This window comes from Ischnura elegans, chromosome 8 (genome assembly GCF_921293095.1).
Source record: "Ischnura elegans chromosome 8, ioIscEleg1.1, whole genome shotgun sequence".
NCBI lineage: Eukaryota > Metazoa > Arthropoda > Insecta > Odonata > Coenagrionidae > Ischnura > Ischnura elegans.
The window spans coordinates 72060755-72066754 of record NC_060253.1 but is presented as its reverse complement, the minus strand read 5'-3'; positions in this window follow the sequence as shown (position 1 = coordinate 72066754).

Below are 6000 nucleotides of genomic sequence, written 5' to 3'. Positions count from 1 at the left end.
CTTTCTCTCTTTTAAGGGGGAGTCGTCATGACCCAGACGACTTGACGATTGTTCCCACTCCCACTTGGCTAAGTAATTGTTTTTATTTTTTATTTAATCAAGAGAGAAATTTATTTTAATTTTTATATTTTTTGAGAGTACATGCTTCAATATTTAAAGGAAATAGTTGCAGTTACGTATTAGTAAATTTGATAAATACTCGTTGTCCATAAGCATACGATACGAGTGCTCTTGATAATCTTCGTGCATAAAATGTAAGAGGTAATTCTTTGAGAAGGGTGTGGTAATACATTGTTATATGTTTTTTCTTAAGTTTTGATTTTTTAGAGGCCGTCATAATTACCTTTTGGCTATCGAAAGGTATCAAATTTGAAGAGAATAGCCTGTGCAAATTGTTGTCGAATTACACGAATTTGTGAAAAAATATTTTAACCTTTCTTTCAAATTCCATTGAACAAATACATCCTCAATTTTCCTCGCACTAGCAATAAAGTGAATATTTAAGATGAAACTATTCGTGAAAGTTGAGATTGAAAATGAACTCTTGAGTTACCATGCAATATGTCGCGACCTACTTGCATTGGAGCATGATGGAATAGGACTTATACTGGATTTTCCTTGCATAGAAAACAGCGGGCATCCACCTCCACGCTTCGCTTACTGATGGTTCTGAGTTGCACTCATGGGAGTACATTCTATTACTCAAGCTGCACGATCCATATGCACAGTTTCTCAGGTGTGGGTGGCTCCGCGTTGCGGCGGGAGGAATTGGAGCAGCCTTGGGCGATTGGGTGCTTCGTCCTATAGAACCACTTTCGCCAAGCAAGCCCGGCGTCTTTCACTTCTTCCAACGCTCCAACGGGGAGACACACCCTCTTCTTCGGACAGGCCATTCAACCCGGAGCAATCGCGGTTGAAGTTGAGGCTTTAGCTCTAGCTTCCTTTTGTATAGGCGTCCAAATAGGGTGGTTTCCTATTATTTTTTTATTGTCTAAATCGAAAGATTATGACTCCTGGAGTACGTATTTCACGCTTGTACATTTTTTAATGACGATATCTATTTTTCAGGATTAAATTAAAAGTGAAAATTTTCAAGCGCGCGAAAACGCGAAGGCTAAGTATGAATGCTGGGAAAAGCCCGTGTGACGTCATTCTGTTTCCCGCTGTCGCCGTGTGAGGTGACCCTGGGGCGAGGTTTTGAGCGCTGATACGATGCAGGTCGCTAGCAGGTAGCAGAGTACCCTGCTGGCTGGTAGCGCTTGGCTTAAATAAGGATTATAAATACCTTATCAAATGAAGAAAACTTTCCGACCTATGACAGTTTTAATAGGTGATTATAAAGAGATGTTTCCCTGAGCTCTCTGACTCATGCATGCATTGGTAATCTCACCCGATGTAAAACTCCTATCTGAACGCATAGAAACTGGGTCCTTGTGACGTCACGTGGAGTGGCATCGCATGGGCGCCGATCTGGGCTTTTTCAAATGCGGTTAAAATTCACCACTGCCATTCGTCTAAACTGGGATTTCTAAAACCAAATAATTTTTATACTATGAATACGCTAATGGTGGGTAACGAATCGCAATCAATGCCTTTCGTTTTCTTTGGTGAAGGAAACTTCCCTATTCTCGATTTAAGAAGGCTCTCAAAACTACTTAGCCTTGAGAATGACGTTTTGGAACCCATTCCCCCAATGGATTTGTTTACTCAGACCCGAAATCGAAATTCACTACAGGAATACGGTCGTGGAAGGGAAAGATAAGTTTCGACGACAAAAATCTTAATCATTCAGCCATTCTCCCATAATTTCAACAACAAAAAAAGTGAAAGTTGACGCTCATTTTCATGAGTTGGTAGCGTCATAAAAGTTTCTGCTCATAAACTAGTTCAGAGATAACAGAATATTGAGTAAAGAAACCGCTCACAAGAGTGTAAACAACGAAGAACCACACGAGACCGATGCTCGAGGCCAAGGAGTAGCCGAGATGCGGAGTCAGTGACGTCATCAACTTATCTGGGATTGGATTGAAGTCTTATACAGCTTGAGAAGCAGGCGACAGATCGAAAAACGGTATGATACTGGTCTTATTATTTTCTCGATTGACACAAAGGTGCATGCTCGCCGTTTACCCGGTAAGGAAAATACAATATAAGTCCTATTCCACCATTCCCAGATTCAAATAGGTCGCGACATATTGCATTGTTACCCTAGAGATCATTCTCACCCCGTCCCTCCCAGATAACAGCCAATTTACTCAGGACTAAATCTTGATAGCCTTTCCAAACAGCTAAAGAACTTCTTCTCGGGGGACGGGAAAAATAACGGTTTCTACTACGGTAAGAAGTGAACTTTATGAGGTAGAACATACGAGAATGCGGACTATGAGAATAAATATCAATCGATAAAAAATTATCGAATATATTTATAAATCTTAAGAAATAGATTTCGACACCAACCGAGCCCTTTCTGAAGGTGGTAACCTACCCCCCCTCCACCAAAGCAAATTGCCTGGAGATAACATGGAGTTTCTCCCTTGATTTTGTGGGCCCTATAGAAATATAAATTATCGCCGGCTAGAAGAGGACTATCACTCCCACTTGACCGATAATTTTTTGCGAATAAATACCTGTCTGAGACTTAAAACATTATCATTTTGAAATTCTAAGGTATGCAGAGCGAAGCCAGGCAACGTTCGCTTCAAGATCGTAGCCGGAAAATTGTTTCGGGGTGGGAGGTTTTCATGGATAGGGAATCCATTTCGTAGAGGCTTACGTGTAGGAGAATGCAAATCAGGAGTGGGTCATTAGGAGGGGTCACCCCTAACAAGGCTGTGAGTCTGCAGGAGTCTGTAGGGATCGGGTTGGTGTGGTGGCTAGAGTGTTGGCTTCCCACCCGGCGGGCTCGGGTTCAAATCCCGGCAGTGGCAGAGACTGCCCGATCCCTGCTTGAGTGTTGTGTGGAAGACATTTCAAGCGCAACACTCCGTCCGTCGGATGGGACGTTAAGCCGTGGTCCCCTTGGCGCCTTTCGTTAAGAGCAGGCTAATGCCGACGCCGGGTTTCTCTCCACCCTTCCTTCCATACCCTACCCTCATGGCGCAAATGACCCCAGCTGTCGGTCGCCTCCTCCAAATACCATACCATACCTGTAGCACCCATAAGATTTCGGGGGAGGTGGGGTTTTTAAATCCTTAACGCCCCACGCTCGCTATGGATTTTACGTAGTCTCAGGTGTACTGGCCGGAACATCCGCAGGTTCGAAATAATCAAGCCTTCTTTTGTGTATGCCCTCATAGAGATAATAAGAAATTTTAACTACGTAACATTACTTTGATAGGGTCACAAACATTTGGTCAGTACCGTAAAATACTATATAATAATTATTATAGTTGATGAGCAATTGCTACTGATGGCTTATGAAGCGTTTTGAACCATTATATACAATACATCAGTACGTCGTTCAAAGAAAGATATTGATCGAAATATTTTTTATTTGACATTTTCAGGTTATTCTTTTCTGTTAGATAAAATAATTTTTAAAATAAAGAGGAGGCCCATGAAATGAGCCGTTTGAATGTGTAGAATTTTTATTCATAATTGTTTACGTTTCCCAAAATCTGATGTAAGACTACTGTAGGAAGCAGCGAAATTATTTTTTTCCAGTAATAGTCGGCTAATATTATGTTCCATATGAAATATTACTAATACTTTTAGTGTAGTGTGTAACTGCTTTAAATGGAACTGAATCTGCTCATAAAATGGAGCGAGCGCCAAGATTTAAGATTTATAGAGCTCTACCATAATAATACCCAAGGATATTATAATTGAAAAGAACACTTAAAGCATTCACTGGTACAGACATAACCGAAAATAGATCGCCAAAAAGATTGTAAAAAACAAGTAACCACGCGAGACCGAGCTCCAGGAGTAGCGGAAAAGCGGAGCCTACGATGTCATCAAAATTATCCGCGAAAAGGTAGAAGCCATCGATTTTTCGCTGCGTGAAGGTAGTTCGAGAATTAGGCTATGGATTGATAACAGAAAAATATGTGTCTCTTTATTTTCTCAACACTGTCACAATTGACGCAAAAAATAGTGAATGAGACCCATTCTCAACCCGTACCTCCCGGAATATAGGCAATTTACCTAGGACTAAAGTTTGATAGAGTATCCAAATAACTGGTTTATTACGCTTAATAGATTGCATTTTTCCCGCTCTTCGCAAAAATTGTCTAAATAAAATCGGAGGAGGTAGTTTTCCGGCCTTCACATCTCGGAGACTATGGATTTAATTTGCCTTTAAGTCATATTTGAAAATTTCACATCGATATTTTCTTAGATGCCGAATTGATGTATTTGAGATCAGTGTTGGTGAAAGTACTGAGAAAAAGTTACAGTTATCAGTAAAATTACTGTTACAATTATTTCTTGTAAGAGTGTCTACTCTAGAGACTACCTGGCAACTGTCGAGTGTCCGAGTAAAAATGTGGAATAATTGAGTCATAGAAATTGCTAAAGTTGCAATTTCACTTGCAATACATGCAATCACAGCCTCTTTAACAAACAAGGAATGTCATATTTTGTATCCATCATAAGTGGACTACAACATAAGAATGACTGAACCTAAACAAGCAAATTATGGTACTCTGGGACTCGAATTTCTGTGGGCCTAAGTAAATCAGTGAAATCAGTAAAGTAATCGTCGATCATGAGCAAGTGACGATTACAACTAAAGTAACGATTACTCTTTCATCGTAGGGAGTAAATTACAAATAAAAATTACTTACCGTAAAAAGTAATTGTTACAAGAAATTCAATTACCTTTACTAGATTATTTACCAAAAGTTCAACTTCACACACCATGAACATTCTATGAAATAATAATGTAATTTGCTCATGCACGTCCTCTTCAGTGCAGTTTTCCTTGAGCTTGTGGATTGTGGACACCCCAAAGGGACCACCATATAGAACTTGCAGCCAGCTAGCGAAGTGGCTTCTCGCGCGGCAAACCGACGCGCTGCCGCAAGAGAAAGCCATTAGTCATATTCGTGACGAAGGCGTTTTTTCCCTGGGAGTTCCCCTCCCAAGTTTCGAGTCGAGAGGCAAAAAAATTACGATGATATGTTGTCAAGGGCGAAACCAATTCAGCGCCATTACTATCGCAATTGGACGGGCGATGATAAGAATGTATTCAGACAAGTCTCTTCGGAACTATCATCAAGTCGTGAGGTAATGATTCCACACTAATGCCACATTCATCTATGATAAATGTTTGAATATGATGTAATCTCTATAACCTGAAAATTTCAATATGATAGTTTGAGTTTTAAATGAGAAAAAAACACCAATTTCGCCCACTCTTTTCCCCGAAGTATTTCCCCTACGGTGACTGCCTTTGCTTCTTTTGCTTACACATTATGATGGGTTATGAAGCGTTTTGTACCATTGTATCCAATATATTAGCACGTCGTTCAAAGGAACACTTCTTATGGAATATTTTATATTTGAAAATTTTCAGGTCGCTCATGAATTTCTTTTAAAGAAACTAGACCAAAGGCTCGTTCAGCTCGAATCAATTTTATTTCAATGGTCAAGGTTGAAAACACGCATAAAGCCTCACCTTAATGTCATATAATAATATCTTCGTCAAACGCTGAGCACGAAGACGAAACTACGTGACTGGATATGTTAGCGGCGATTACCTTAGAAAGGTATTTTCACTTATGAAGATGATTCTAAGATCACTGAGTAGTTTACCTTCGCTGAACTGGTGTTAGTTAACCTAGAAGTTGAGAGAAACCGATTATATACAGTGGACTTGAAAAACTTATTTTAGGGCAAAAAGGTTTCTTGGTATAACTCTAATGAACGCGTTCCCTGCACACAATTCAACTGTTTTCCAAAATTATTGAAAAACAAACTGTGGCATGGAAATGAAGTATACGAAAGAATGATTTTCGGCCTCTGAGCATAGGACCTAGGTTGGAATGACAAAACGAG